The sequence below is a fragment of the Ambystoma mexicanum genome, chromosome 11 (genome assembly GCF_040938575.1).
Source record: "Ambystoma mexicanum isolate Mex_15411 chromosome 11, UKY_AmexF1_1, whole genome shotgun sequence".
Lineage (NCBI taxonomy): Eukaryota > Metazoa > Chordata > Amphibia > Caudata > Ambystomatidae > Ambystoma > Ambystoma mexicanum.
Genome location: NC_090934.1, coordinates 1,258,072,739 through 1,258,089,365, shown reverse-complemented (window position 1 = coordinate 1,258,089,365; position 16,627 = coordinate 1,258,072,739). Strand labels below are relative to the sequence as shown.

The following is a 16,627-nucleotide window of genomic DNA, read 5'->3' as shown; positions in this document are numbered from 1 at the left end:
AAAAAATATCGAATGACAAAAATATCGAAAAAAAAAAAAATGAATTTTTTATTTATTTATTTATATGTATTTTTGGGGTCAGGTAAGTAAAAAAAAGGGGTAAAATAAAAAAATGAAAAAAAAGGTGGGTTGGGGGGGAACCCCCCCATTTCGAAAAAAAACCGTATTGAAAAAAAAATTGATTTTTTTTTTTCAAGATTTTTTGGTTCAACCTTTTTTTTCGAGATTTTTTTTCAGTCTTTTCACTATAAACCACAATCCAAGGCCAATTAATGACACATCAAGGTCATTTACTGCCCAGTACCAGAGATGCATAGCCATGTTATAATCATCCCACAGATCTACTGCCTACAGTATACATATGTATTTTAGGTTGCTTCTATGACCTCAGAATCAAGCTTTGCTGCCCTTGATGTTGGATCAATTTTGGGCACGAGACAAACCAACTTTCAATGGTTTGCTTTTCTCCCACAGATTCCTCATCATGATAGATATACATCTTCCAGCTCTACCGTTTGGAAATTCTTCGACAGAGGGCGTAGTGGACCTCGACTCGGCCATCGATCTGTCTTGTCTGGCTCTTGATCTTCGGCTTCAGACGTGACATCAGGCGTCGTATATATACACACCATGTCACTGTGGTCAATTACTCAGTTCCATTTTTCTGCACACTTGCACGCTGCATCGGGAACACAACTCGAGTTTACTCAACGTTCTTATTGTACTTTGTATGCTATTTTCTTCAAAAACATCGACGCAATGTCGTCCCACAGGGTTTCGGCCTTCAAGCGATGCCGCGATTGTGAGACCAAAATGTCTCTGACCGACCCATATGACGTCTGTCTATGGTGTCTGGGTGCTAGTCACGAGATGGAGGCCTGCACATATTGCACAAAGATGCAGCTGAAATCCCTGCGTGAGAGGGCCGGGAAACTGGCTTTGGGCCGACCTGTCACCAAGTCTCCGGCTTGGTCACTCGTCCATTCCTCGGAAGCCGAGGCTGAGGAGCCCACCCACGTCTAGGGGAAGGACCGACATCGTATGAATACCAAGAAATGGTCCAATTCCAGGAGTCATTCCTCGTCGTCTTCCTTGCGGTAGAAGAAGCGGCACCACTGCCATCGACACGAGTCCAGCTTGTCGTCGGAATGAGGTAAGCCCTCAGCGGGGCCGACCACTCGAGAAGAGTGGGAGAGTTTTAAGATCTCTTTGTTGGAAATGTTTCATACGCAAGCGGCTGTAGGTGCAGCTCTGGCCCCCAACCAGCGAGCTTTGGCAGCAAAAGCCACGTTTGGTGCTCCCGACCCAAGCCAGCCACTCCGTCGACATCGTCGGCGTCGAAAGCCTCTTTGCGCGTTACTCAATAAGTCGCCGGAAGGCTGTAGGGCAGAGGCTCCCGACGTCTATCGGGTTACCGAGCGTCCCTCAGCACCGAAAGTACCCTTGGCATCAAAAGCTTTGGCTTCAAAACCTATCCTCAAGCCTTCGGCGCCCACAGTCGGCGATGGTTCCTTTGTGCCACTGTCGAGATCGGATTTCTTCAATTCTACGCATTCCATTTTCGGAGTCGAGGAACCACGATGACCCTGAGGACACGGTCAACCCAGTTTACACGGGAGCCGGCAGCGTCGACTATTTCGATGACCAGGCCAATTTATTGGCTTTGGCTCAGGGTTTACATGATGCCAGTGGTCTGCATACTTCTCCAGACCTGGAGTTACAGCAAAAACAGCCATATACCCACGCTACTGTGAAGTTCAGGGAGCTGATTCACAGGGTAGTTGACACCCTGGGGTTGAAGGTGTCCACTGCCCCTCTTCAGGGGTATGATCTCACTGACATTTTGGATGAGAGTCCCACAGTCGAGCACAAATGCCTTTCAACCCAGTCATTGTGGAACCCTTGGCTTCCTTATGGCAGAACCCTTGTACCATTCCCCCTGTGAATTCCATTTTCACAGGGAAGTATAGGATGGCAAGAGGAAATCCTTCTTTGAATGGATTGCTTTTCTCCCGTAGACTCTTCGTCTGATAGATATTCCCTCCAGCTTCACTGCTTCTGACATTTTTACGATAGACCCGCGGCATCCACCTCTCACCTGCCTACGGACAGAGAGGAGAAAAAATGTGACACTTTGGCCAGAAATGTGTTCACTTCTGGTAGCATGGCACTCAAAGCCATTAACGTGGTGTGTGGTTTCACCAAATACTCATTTGGCTGATGGAAAGCAGTAGAGCAGGCTGCTGAGTATGTCCCTGAGGGTGCTATGCAGGGCAGATTTTTACAACTGGTGGAGGATGGGAAGGAGGTAGCCAAACAGTCATTACAAACGGGCCTGGACGTACCAGACTGTGTTGGCAGAGCAATGGGTCCGGGAGTTGTGATGAGACGCCAAGCATATCTTAAAACTTCTGGCTTCTCCCCAAATATCCAAAACAGGTTGCTGGACATGCCTTTTGAAGGTGATATGGTTTTCGGGCAGAAAGCAGACGAATGCTTGGAGAAATTCAAGGAGTCAAAATTAGCTGGTAAATCGTTGGGCCTAGCGGCACAGCCTTCCGCTGCGCCTCCAAGAGCAGAGGCTATGGACGTTATGTGCCCTATGGTAGGAAGGTGCAGCTCCTGCAAGCCTGGCTAGGGCAGAGGTGCTTCTCGCGTCCCGGAAGGGGCAAAGTGGCCTCTAGAGGCCAACAAGCAGCAGCAGCGGCAGGGTCACCTGCGCCCTCTAAGCCAATTTGATTTTCCCCTCCCACAATGCACCAGTTGGTAGACGGTTGGCAGGGCATTGGCCCCAGTGGCAGGAAATAACTTCCGGCACCTGGGCCCTGTGGTTGATTATATGGGTTTATTGTCGGCCTTTCCTAAAGAGGCCTCCAGACAGACCTCCACCTCCCCCAATCCAACTGTGACAGGAACTCCAGGAAGAACTGAGAGCCCTGTTGTCAAAGGGTGCTGTGTAAGAGGTACCTCGCGATTGGAGAGGGTCGGGTTGGTATTCCTGGTGCCCAAGAAGGGAGGAGGTCTCCGTCCCATCCTGGACCTCAGGGCCTTGAACAAGTTCCTGAGGAAGGACAAATTCAGAATGGTGACGTTGAGAGAGATTCTCCACGCTCTCGATCTCCAAGACTGGCTGGTGTCGATAGACCTACATGGCGCTTATTTCCATGTCCCGATACACCAAAAGCACAGGAGGTTCCTAAGGTTCTTCATTGGAGGCAAGCACTATCAGTTCCAAGTGCATCCCTTTGGGTTGACCTCCGTGCCAAGGGTCTTCACCAAGCTCATGGCAGAAGTTGCGGCTCACCTTAGTAGATCCGGGCTCCATGTATTTCTGTACCTTGTCGACTGGCTGATCCAAGGGAAGTCGACAGGGCAAGTCTTGTCTCATCTGGAAGACACCTGCCTACGACTGCACAGGCAGGGCTTCTCATTCAACTTGAAGAAGTCCCATCTGATGCCAGTCCAGCAGCTCCAGTTCATCGAAGCAGTCCTAGACACTGGGGTAGGGAAGGCTTTTCCTCCCGAGGAGAGAGTCAGCAACATCGTCAAGATGGAGCAGTTGTTTCAGAACCGCGCCACTCTTCCAGTGGCTTTCTTCCTCAGTCTCTTGGGTATCATGGCCTCCTGCATTTTTCTAGTGCCAGAGGCCAGGCTGTGTAAGAGATCCCCTCCAGTGGCTCCTGAGGAACCAGTGGTCTCAGTATCTGGGAGCTCTCATGGATCGATCGCCTTTCAGTGTCCAGCCAAGTAGTCAGCGAACTCGGCTGGTGGCACACGCACAGAAATCTGTTATGATATGATATGGCATTTATAAAGCGCCCATACACAAGTGTTTCAAGGTACGACGAGGCAAGGGAGGAGGAACGGAGGGAAGACAGAGACAATGATCTTACTAGGCCAGGTGACATTGAGGACGTACAAATGCGGGGGAAGGGGAAAAAGTGGGGGGGGTGGGGAGTGAGCAGTGCAGTGCATAGGATACACAGTAGATAAATAAGACAATAAATAAATAAAAGTGTGGCCAGCTGGTGGCAAGTGCAGGTGAAAGTGCAGACATCAGGTGTCAAGTGCTGGTAAAGGGTTGTAGAGATACAGAAACAGTCCCTGAGTGCAAGGATTGGCAGGGGGGCAGTGCAGGTGTGCAACTGGCAGGGAGGGGACCTGCGCCCGAGATCACAGGGTAGCTAGGTAACCAGTGCAGCTTCAAGTTCAGCCAGGAGATCAGCAGGGGAGAGGAGGAGAGAAAGCAGAAACAAAGAGGAAGGAAGATTAGTATATCATCAAGGTATACCACTACATAGTGGTCTAACATATCCCTAAACACATTGTTCATAAAGTGTTGAAATGTAGCGTGGCATTACAAAGCCCAAATGGCATGACGCAGTAGTCGAATAAACTATACCGTGTCTTAAATGGCGTCTTCCACTCATCGTCCTCACGGATTCTAACCAGGTTATAAGCTCCACGCAAATCCAGTTTTGTGAACAATACAGAGTCTCCTAACTGATCCAATAGTGTGGTAATCAATGGTAGTGGATAGTGTTTCCGGATGGTTATGGCATTCAGGGCCCTGTAGTCAATACAGGGCCTCAGGTCCCCCTCCTTCTTAGAAACAAAGAACAATGGCAGCCCTGCGGGTGAACGGGACGGGCATATGAACCCTGTGTGTAAAGCATTGTCTTTACTTTACTTTACTTTATCACATTTATAATGCGTACAAAGAGCCCATAGGCATTATGACGCAGACGAAACAAACAACATAAAATATAAACAGTGCAAAAAATGAAGAGTAAATTCAACATGGGGAACACAGTAATCAAATGTAAACATGACAGCAATGATTCCCTAGAAGCAGCTATCAGCCAATTAATCATCATCACAATTGAAGGAACAGTAGAGAGCACAAAGGAGGGTTCCTGAAAAGGATAAAACATTTGAAAGAATTAAATTGCAGTATGATGCACCTTTGGGCAGATAATTACAACTTCTGAGAAAGACAGGTAGAGTACTAGCCCCACAGCCCACAATGATACAATCAGAGTTAGGTTGCGAGCACCAATCGCTCAGATCTATCCTACGAATGATCGTCAAGTCAGACCGTCTGACCATCCCTTGCCCTGTTTTCTGACGCAACCAAGCAAGAACCTTGTTGCGCAAGGCTTCTTTCGACTCTTTAACTTCAATTTTTGGAATGTTGGTAATGATGAAATTTCTCTGATCCATAGTAAAGTCATATGTGTTTGTATCCTTTAGTGGTGGCATTTGTGATTTTTTTATTTGAAAGTTCTGTGAGAGAGTCCTCTTCAGTTTAGTGTTCAGTGTTGTAGGCTGTTAAACCTCTTTATGGTCATGATTAAACTTTAATTGAAATGACGATGGGGAGGTTTCCTATATTCCAACAACTTAGGGGATGAAAACATTTTCCTTATGAGTCAGGCCAACCCCTGAGGGCATCAGAGATTCCTTAGTACAAGAGTCAGTTTGAGTGGCCTGGTCTATCAATTCCCTTTGAATGAGGGCTTGACAGGCCATATTCACTCTGGATGCCTGTAACGGTACGCCTGTCCTAAAAGGCTCATGCGTCTGGGAGGCAGTGTTCACTTTAGGTGGCCGTAGGCTCAGTGTCCAATCATTCAAGCATCGGACAACAAACCAAGATCAAATGGATCCTTGCATAAGAGTAATTCTTTGGCAATGTTGGCCATAAACTCAGGCCACTGGGGTGAACCAGTCAATATACTCCTTGAGTATGATGTTTTCCTTCCAGGTCAGTGAATAGATCCGCCCGTCGGGTATGCTCGCCCCGGGAACCAGATCTATCGGGCAATCATACGGCCTGTGTGGTGGTAGTTAATCTGCTCCAGACTTGTCAAACACTTCCATGTCAGCCTGGTATTCCATTGGTATGGTGTTGTTAGTGACTGAACCAACCACTAAGGCAGCGTCTGACAGAGGACGACAAGGGCCACTGAGTCTATGACCATGAACATCAAAACAATGTGACTCACAATACTCAGACAGGAAACACACATCATGCTTTTGCGAGTCTATACAAGGGTTATGCAAAGACAACCATGGAAGTCCCAAGATGATTCTACATTGTGGAGCGGCAATCATGTCAAAGACAATGGTTTCCGTATGCCCACTTTCGGTGGCTATGTATAATTCTATAGTGCATTCGGTTACCAAACCGGAAACTAGAGTGGTACCATCCACTGCATTGACAAGTTCAGGCTTCTCCTTTGGGACAATAGGTATTCCAATATCATGGGCATATTGTATGTCGATGTAGTTGTCTGTTGCACCTAAATCAAGAATGGCTAGGGTGGTCCATGGTTTCCCCATAGCATAAGAGAAGGACACTGTGATAGTAAACGGAGATAGACCGGTCTGAGCGCTGAGGTCCGGAAATATCGAATTTGGCAGACGGACCTCGTCTACTGTTGAGTTTTGGCGTTTGCCACCTTTTTTGTGGGTTTTTTGGGACATGACCGAATGAAATGCTCTGAAGAGCCACAATGGAAACAGAGGTTGTTTTGCCTTCTGTTCTCCCTCTCCACGGGTGTTAGAGGACCTCTCACAGCTCTGATTTGCATGGGTTCCGCCTTGTTGCTTGCTGGCGGTTCAGGATGTGATGGAACAGGAACCAAGGGTCTTCTTTCACACTTCTTTTACGGTCTTCTGGCATCGATTTGTAGTACCAGGTCAAGGAGCTCAAAAAATGTGGTCAGTACCACCGGAACGGTAGCAACAGTGTCTTTCAAGGATTCCGATAAACCTTTGTAAAACACTGCAGCTTTTTTATGATCTGGCCAACTGTTCTCAGCCACCAATTGATTAAACCTAGCCAAGTAGGTGAGTAGTGGCGAATCACCTTGGCGTAGATTTAATAGCTCCAAATCAGTTGCTTGGGTCTTGTACCGTGTATCGAAAACACAGGCCATAGCATTAATTAAGGCGTCGCAGTTGTACAACATATAACTGCTTTCCTCCAAAAGCAGATTGGCCTAATCAGCTGCTGTTCCACCCAAGTATGACAACAAAAAAGCGGCTTTGGTAGTGGAGTCTGGGAAAGATACCGGTCAACATACAAAATGAAGTCTGCACTGGTTTATAAATGTCTGATATTGGTAGGTGGGTATGGATGGTAGTGGACCCCAAGGAATTCGATGATAAATCCCCTAAATCATCCAAGTACAAGAAGACCCCTATGAATGACAAGTGGAACAAGTCTAGGATACTAAACACAGAAAATCACAGAAAAGGGTCTTACCATAAGGTGATGATGTCCTTCTCTGAAGTCCAAGTACTAGCAGTTCAAAGTCCCAGGTATTATGACACGTGAGGCTAAGGCAGTACGGGTGGCAGAAATGGGTTGGAAAACGTGCGGGCAGCAGCAGGTATTGTAACGTTGGTTAAAGGCAATCATTGTAGCAGAAATGGGTCCAAAAAAGTGCGGGCAGCAGCAGGTATTGTAATGTTGGTTAAAGGCAGCCCTTGTAGCAGAAATGGGTTGGAAAACGTGCGGGCAGCAGCAGGTATTTTAACGTTAGTTAAAGGCAGTCCTTGCAACAGAAATGGGTCGGAAACGTGCAGACAGTTCACAAGAACAGACATGTAACTTACACGGAGCAGACCAAAGAAACAGAGCAGAAGGGCTAATGCGAGGCAATCCGGGAACGAAGCAGACGTCTACACACAGGGATTCAAAGTAACAAAAACAGAACACGAAGTCCATAGCACTTCAATCAGAAGCACCAGGCTACTAACTGGGGGCAGGCTTTATGCATCTATCGTCACGTGTACTGGTATCCCATGATGTTCCGACATTGCGACGTGTTGGGAGCTTCCCTCGTCACCATGGTAATTAGGAAACGGGCTAAGAACGGAGCTCCCTGCTGTAGCGCATTGGATGATGACAACATGGTTCATCTGGGAGATGTAGTGAATCTTCTCTGTGATTTTACAGCAGGTGGCATGTTACTGTTAGGATCCTTTTTACCCAGACCATGTGTTTTAACCAGACCCTGTGTGCAAGGATTCCTGACAAAGTCCTAGAGGAGGTCTTCACTCTCTGGGGTGCCCCGGCAGTGGATCTGTTTGTCACGTAGTCCAACTGGAAGTGCAATCAGTTTTGCTCAAGGGAATTCCCAGCGAACGGTGCACTATGGGACACGTTTCTGGTGGATTACACCTTCCCTCTCCACTACGCCTTCCCTCCGATTCCCGTCATTCCTTCTCAGAAGGATGAAGAGATTTCGAGCATCCATGATCCTGATTGCCCCGGATTGGGCGAGGAGAACATGGTACTTCGATCTCCTAGATGTGACCATCTGTCCGCCTCACCGGTTGCCTCAGCATCGGATCTCCTAACCCAGTCGCAGTCGGGTGCTCAACCCAACCCCGGATTCCCTCAAACTACGTGTGTGGCTCTTGAGGGGATGAGATATGATGACTGGGACCTCTCAGAGGAGGTAATTTAGGTATTGCTGGCTGCACGCAGACGCTCTACTAGATCTCTGTACATGTGGAGAAGATTTGAGGCGTGGCGCAGGGAACGCAAGACTGACCCGATCTCTTGTCCCACCACCACAGTGATGGAGTTCCTTCTGTCACTGGCCTCTTCAGGCCTTCAGGTTGCCACAGTGAAAGGGTATTTGGCGCCCCTTTCTGTGTTCAAGAGGTCCCCAGACCAGGTTCATTTTTCACCATTCTGGTCAAGGCCCAATTCCTGAAGGGCATTCTCAACAAGTTTCCGCCAACCCCCTTTGTTGTCCCAGATTGGGATCTTAATCTGGTTTTGACCTTCTTGATGGCGGCTCTGTTTGAGCCTATGCTTTCATGTTCTTTGCGGCTGTTGTCCCTTAAAACTGCCTTTTTGGTGGCAATCACATCTGCCAGGTGGGTTAGCGAACTGCAAGCCTTGTGGTGCAAACCCCAATTCCTGAAGTTATTTCTTGAAAAGGTCTCTCTTAAAGTCAGGCCACGGAGTGATGCTTAAAATACATCTGATTATGGGAAAACAGCTAGGTTGGCGGTAATGGATGCAGATCTCCAGAACTACAACATGCAGTAAATCTGAACATCTGCATGATTATTTTTTAGCATTTTATTCAATTTATTTATTTTTTATTCTGGATGGCAATAATGCATGCCACAGCTGTGAAATGTTTAATATTGCAGCAATACATTGCAAAGGGGCTGAGAAGGTTGCAGAAGAAATGCCCACTTCTTCTCCCCTTTTGGTTGTTCCAACGCAAAAGGTATTTCCCGGTGAATTCAGGCAGGGGAATTATCAATCTCCCCGATTACATGCAAGAGAAACTGGGCCAAGGAAATCCCTGCACCAAAAATGGAAGAGTCCAGCCATGCAATCAACAATTTATTGTGTTTATTAAAAAATCAACAACAGGGATTGAGATATGAACAATGCAGCAATCTCCAATGCTCGCTCATCCAGTTTCGATGCTGTGTGACGTCACAAAATGAAGATACACCCTAAAAACCGAACGTGGATCAGGATTGGTTAGTGAAGTAGACTATATACACATTATATAGGGGATTAGTGCATCAATTGGATAAAACATATCTGGTGGCTCCTCCTGCGACCACCTCTAAATGTTGCAATTACAAAAATGTCAGGCTAGTGTGCTGTGATTGGGTGGTGCAACAAAGTGTGAACTTAATGTGGAAAGTGGATAGGGATTGGGTAAACAGGGTCTTCACAGCCTTGGAGCTTTGGAAAGTTATCAGGCCAACTGCAACTATTCAAGGTGGTGAGAAAGACCCGAAGGTGCTGTATGTTTTCAACAAGTTACCATCTCCGATCTCCTAGGCCTTGAGGCAGAACATTCGGCTTTGAACCTGGTATTACTTTTGTATCATCCTGCCTTTGGTTGGATGGGAACAACCACCACAGTCTGGATCAAATGAATAGGCTCTGTCTTGCAGGTTCGGATCACGTGTGTAGGGACCACAGACTTGATTTCTCCTGCTTGCATTTATGAGGATTTTCAGCTTGTTACACACGCAACTGTCCTATCTCATCTGTTAACTTGAAACATTCCCTCTCTGTGTCCTTGGCAAGGCTGTGCACAGTGGCTGCAGTGGGAGTCTGGTGTGCGCCTCTCAGCAAAGTCAGCATGTCATGTCTCCCTCTGTGCTTTCAATCCCTTTCAATGTCATCCCATTCATTTCAATGTGGCTGTAGCTTCCATCTTTGTTTTTATGGCCATCTATGTTAATTGCGGTTAAGCATCAGCAAGCAGTTCATATATATGTTCATATATATTCTTGTGCAACTTGCAGTTTCTGCATAGCAAGAGTGTGTCAGTACTCTAAGTGAGCCATAAGCATGTTTTTTGTGTCAGCCGGCAATAAATCTAAGTGTCTGCGTAACTTCATGCATGGATGCCTATGTGCTTCATGTCTAGCGCATCTACATCGTGGTGTCAGTCGTGACATCATTGACTTTCTTTGAGGTTACAATCAGTCGCCTTGCTCCATCGACTGCAGCTGTATCTCTTCAACAACGTCATCAGGCTAGGGTCTAAATGGCTGTCTGAGTGAATAGCTTTTCTCGCACCTGCGAAACATCGATGATATGATATGATATATGATATGGCATTTATAACGCACCTATACACAAGTGTTTCTAGGCGCGACAAGCAAGGGAGGGGGAACAGAGGGAAGACAGAGACAACAATCTTACTAGGCCAGGTGAAAGTGAGATTGCGCAAGTGCAGGGGAGGGTTCGGAAGGGAAAGTGCGGGGGAAGGGAGCAGGGGCAGTGCATAGGATCAACAGTAATAACAAAAAGAATGAATAAAACAATAGGTAAAAAGTGCGGCCAGCTTGTGGCAAGTGCAGGGGTAAGTTCAGCCATCAAGTACCAAGAGCTGGTGGGGGCTGTAGGGATACAGAACCAGCCCCTAAGTGAAGGGGTTGCCAGGGAGGTAGTGCAGGTGTGCAGCTGGCGGGGGAAGGGACCTGGGCCCGAGAACAGAGGGTAGCCAGGTGACCAGTGCAGTTTCAGTCAGGAGTTCAGCAGAGGAGAGGAGGAGAGAAAGCAGAAGCAAAGAGGGAGGTCTTGAGGTGCTTCAGGAACTGGAGATGGTTCTCAAGTTTCAGGGAGGCAGGGAGGCTGTTCCAGAGGGAGGCCCCAGCCGAAGAAAGAGATCTGCCACCAACTCATTGCTTGGAGAAGCGACTGACCCTGAAGGAGTTGGAGGCGGATGAGCGAATAGCTCGAGAGGGAAGATATTTAGGAAGAGAGAGTTGAAGGTATTGAGGTCCCAGAAGGCCTTGTGACAATGCAGAGGGTTCTGACTTAATCCTTGCAGCCACTGCGAGCCAGTGCAGAGATTTCAGTCCTGGAGAGATACGATCCCTGCTTGAGGCCAAGGAAAAGTCTTGCAGTCCTGTTCTGGATGAGTTGCAGAGGGCGGAGAGTAGAAGCAGGGCGATTTAGAAAGAGGCTGTTGCAGTAATTCAGCCTAGAGAGAACCAGAGCACTGGAGACAGTGAGCTTCTGGGGGAAGGAGAAGAAAGGAAGACTACCTCTGAGGAGGTGCAGCTGGTAGTGTGACTTCTTAGAGATGTCAGAGATTGTGAGGAGAGAAGGAGAGTGTGGAGCTGAAGATGACCCTGAGGTTTTTAATCTCACAGGTGGGAGAAGGAAGAGACCCAAGGGAGGCTGGCCACAGAGCAATAGGAAAGGAGGGAGCAGGTGTGCCGATGAGAAGCATCTCAGTGATACTGGCATTAAGGCAGAGATCATTGGTAGCACACCACTCCTGGATAACGGACAGACAGTCAGAGATGAGAGAAGGAGCTGAGTGTCATCTGCATAGCACTGAAAGTTGGGGCAGAGAGAGGCAATGTGGCAGGCAAGAAGTGCCAGATATTGGTTGAACAGCCAGGGAGAGAGGTTAGACCGCTGGGGAACACCACAGGTAGAGATAGAGATAGAGGAGAGGAAGGACCCAAGTTGAACCTTCGAGGGTCGATAGGGGAGGGAAGAGGTCCGCCAAGCCAGGGCCTGATCGGTGATACCCAGGTAATCACAGAGCCGGTTGAGGAGGATGGCATAATTGACAGTGTCAAAGGCAGAAGAGAGATCAAGTAAGATGAGGACACAGGGGCTATTGGAGTCAAGGTTTGAGAGCAGTCTGGAGAAGTGGGCATGATGGAGAGGAAGGGCCCAGGAATGATATACACCTTTCGTTTCTCTGCCGCCAAGATGAGAGTAGGATAGGTGCAACAAGGGCCACGTTTAGCTCTGCCTCTTCAATCCACCCTCTGGTCGATAGATCGACCACACTTCCTTGGCCATTCTCCCTGTTCTTTTGCAGCTTTGGGATCCATACTTTCGCCACTCCTCCCAATTGACTGTGATACTTCACTTGTTCGTCTAAACTCCATGACATATAGCAGCAGTCCCCATCAGGCTTGCACCATACCCATCTTCCCATATAGTTGCATGGATCTGTGGCAAATGAGAACTGTGTACCTGGAGGAAACAGAGGACATTGCTTCAGGTGTGATTGCAATGCATCAAAAGTCTGTATCTCTCTATCTGTTTTTGTATTTACGTCCAGCAATATTTTCATCCCCATCATCTTTTGGGTGGTTTTCTTGCACTGTGCTATATCTACTCTAATAACGCAGAAGGCTAGTAGTACTAGCACTAAGGCAGCTATGAGTACCTTCAGTCTGCTAACCCTCCACGATGGTATCCAGGAAAAGATGTATGTCAGCCAATCTTCATCGTCTCCTACTAGGTTTGTCACTGCCTCCATCTTGGCGTGCAGGTTTGATAATTGCATTATTATTGCCTCTGTGAGTGTCCCATTCTCCTCATCATGGAAGGGCACGTATGTTCAGCAAGATGGCCCAATCTTGGTGCCACACCTCCTTCCATGGCTGTGAGGAGATTCAGAATGTATCTGTTCTGTAGGGTCATCAGTCTGACAGCTCTCAGTTCTTCTTTGATAGCATTGAACCCCTTCACTGTTGAGTTTGTCTGCAACAGTTCCCATCTGGTTGTCTAGAGGCATTTGGTGTTCACGTTGGCCTGAACTCCTGGAACAACTGATGCAAAGAACATTTCAGTTCTGCTGAACAGTCTGTGCTCTGGTGGTAGCGCATCCAGCGTGTCTTCCAACTTGGTCGATACATAGTTTCCTCTCTTTACTCTTGTCAGCTCCAACCCATCTACTTGTATGTCCTTTCAGGCACTACTAATGCTGGTGTGTTCAGTTGTACTAGAGAGCATAGTCCTCCCCAGTTTGGTGGTGATTGCATATATGCCTTGGACCTACAGGCCCAGTAGTGATCCATTATCACTGCACTACCGACCTTCAAACCCGGCATCTTTCGATGTTCGGTTGCATCCTTTGTTCTCTCCAACCTTCACTGGACTATCATTCTGGAAACACAGGGAAGCATTCTCAAGTGGTATGCTTGGCATGGGCCCTGCTTCATTCTCCACCCATGTGAGCAGCTTAGCACTTGCTGCCCATTCCTTGAGGCAATCGTCATTTTCCTTCTGTACCACTTCTACTGCAACTGTCGAGTACATGTGCGTTGCACCCCACCATCCCTTCCATCCATCCTTCTCATGTGAATATGTGTCCATATACCAGCAGCTGAGGTCTCTTCCAGCATCCTGGCAACCCTCCTATCTCCATTCGTCCTGTCTTTCGGAAATTGTAACTCCTTTTGTGTCACTATTCTGGCTTTTCCTTTGTTTGGGCCATCCGGAATGTGTTTGATTGTCTTGTCTGTACTCCAACAGTCATCTATCGTTTCTTGAGTCTTGATGTAGCTATCTTCATACGGGAACATCTTCTGTGACATCCATCTCAGTGAGGCCCATCTTCCTCGGAAACAGCCCTTGTTATGCAGAGCGCTAAGTGCATAAGGCATTATGCTCTGGCAGTTGGAATTTCTGTTGCTATGAATGTTCTGGAGGCACTCATGGCATAGGGGATGGGAGTGCACACATAGCAGCTCTCCTTCGTTGCCCATCTCCCCACATTGTTCATGTGCTGATACCAAATGTTGTTAGACACGTGGGCTGAATCAGCTAGATATGCATTTACATGTTCAAAATCTATGCCTGCACTTCACCTGGTTACTTGGCCAGATATGGCTTCAGTGATGGCAGAAATTGGGGTTGCGTTAACATTTAATTCAGTGTGTGCGTGAGACAATTCAACCTTTTGTAATGCAAAGAAGGTAATGAGGTAGATTCAGCAGAATGCAGAAAATATCAATACAATTGCTTTAGCTGTAGCATCCATGCATTATTGACGTGTGTGTTTCTGGCTCTTTCCAAAAAGTCGTCACCAACACTTACCAAAACTCTTAATGCTCAGCATCATCATTTTCTTTAATAATTAAACTCTCCTGTAATAATAACGTGCTAGTGCAGCAATAAACAGTCGCTCGAAAAGAAACTGTACCTTTGGGTCACCAATCAAAGTAATAATGGGAACGCTGCTTCTTATCAATATTGGATATGTGCGTGCAACATAGAGAAGAAAAACATAAACGAAGACCTTTGCTGGTACCATCTGCTCCAAAGCTACTATGGGTTTTGTGAAGGCATCAGGAGTCAGACGCAGACAACGGGCCTCATTATGACCTCGGCGGTAGCCATGCCGCTACTGGCGGCATGGCTGCCGCCGAAATCGCGTCCGGTCCGGGTTCCTAGAATGAGGAATTACCGGGCCATTCCGAGTTCAGAGGGCCCGGTAATTCCTCCTTCTAGGAACCCGGACCCGGACCTTCCCCATTCCCATTTCAGCCCCCATACGGCTGAATGGGAATGGGCAAGGGAGCAAACAACGGGACGATTTCGAGCGGCCCGTTGTTTGCTCCCTCCTCCCCTCGCGGGACCCGCTCTGCACGTCTGGTGAAACCAGACGTGCAGACCGGGTCCCTCGAGGGGTCCTTGTAATCAGGCGGGACGGGGTTGACGGCGCCGGCACCTTCACCGGCGCTGTTAACCCTTTCCCGCCTGGGTTATAATGAGGCCCAACATGTTCGAGTTTCTCAACCAAGATTTATTTTAACTTAAAGGCAGGGTGGATGAATACCTAACTTGCCCTATGCTAAGGTGGGATTCCCTACCTAAAGAAAACTAAGGATAGTCTATGTCAGGAAGTCCAAAATAAAACATCAGTCTGTGTCCAAAACCTATACTTGCCTTCACAACTAACTGCATACACTGTGTAGGGATGTCAGCATCAAAAAGGAAGTGTTTAAAGTAAAGTTCAGAGCTTCTTCTAGCTCTTTGGCTTGTGATAAGCTCCCCTTCTCCAAGTTCACAGCAGTTCATCAAATACTGAAGTTGTTAATCAAATAGAGGGGTTCCCCTCCCCAAGCTCAAATCTTCCAGCTTTCAAACAAAAACAGCACAGGGGTTGTCTTTCCCCACGTGTTCAAATCTTCCTGCTTTCAAAACAACACTTGACTTCAATATCACCACAAGGGCTTTGTACAACGCATGCTTCTTGGTAGGGGTTTTTAGTGGCTTTTCTATTCAGGGGTACCTGGTCTAGGCACAGTTGTCAGACCACACGGTCAACCCATTACAGGTCACGCAAACGGTACCCTTCCTAGACTGTTCTCCTTTGACTCCAGTCCACTGCTTCTCCTCAGCAGTGAGATTTGCCTCAGTAACGTGTTACACTCTTCTGACAATGTATTCTGGCAGGTTTTAACAGCTTGCGCTTGTTACACCTCCTTATGTTTCCATGGCAATACTTGTGTCCGTATAATGTACAGTTCTTTGCACTTGCTTGGCTGTGGCCAGTATTAGATCACTCATATCTTGCATTCAACTCTTTATGCTCTCTTGACTTTGCTAGCACTTGTTTTACTTAGTGCAGTTCAGTATTTCCATGCCATTGACAACTTTCCTTTCATTAAAGTTCACACTCTTTCTTTCACTCCTTTCAAAATGCCAGTGTGTTTTCAACTTGTTCTCAATTTGTTTGCTATTCAAAATACTTTTCCTTTGCTTTAACTTGCTTTCAGTTCATTGTGTATTCAGAAAACAGGCCTCATTACGAGGACAGCGGTAATTCGGCAGTGCAGCCGGTGGGTTGCTGCGGTCCTCATAACACTGAATCTGCCGCCTGACTTCCTGGAGCCACAGGACTCCAGGGGAATCGGTTCACGGAAACACTGTCACCGTTGTTAATGTTGCCTGTGCTCCTGTGACAATTTTGCCTACCGGGGCCAGTGCAGCCAGCAGGTCAGACATGCTGGGCACAACGGCCCCAGTAGGCAGAGTTGGTGTGTGGCTGCCTGTAAAGGGTGGCATTACTTATTTTCAGACCGCCACACTTGGAAACATGCCAAATGTCTTGCTTTCATGTCATTCAGTATTCAAAGTATGTTTCATTGCTTTCATTGCGTTTGGTATTCAAAATGCATTTAATCTGCTTTCATTTGATTTCTATCACTGCCTGCCAGCTCGGTGTTCCCCCTTTCTGGTTTCACTCACTGGTCGGTCTTACGGCACCTCACGAGTCCTTCTGCCACCACGGGTTCCTGGTTCTCTGTGCGGATACATACAACTGCTTCCTTCAGTCCTGGCAAACCTCCATCTTAC

At 47.5% G+C, this 16,627-nt stretch overlaps 1 protein-coding gene across 1 annotated transcript in view; it reads left to right on the top strand.

The window, feature by feature from the left end:
* Positions 1 to 16,627, top strand: part of LOC138505132 (uncharacterized) — a 398,539-nt gene that overhangs the window by 300,577 nt on the left and 81,335 nt on the right. The gene's annotated exons all lie outside the window — the stretch shown is intronic.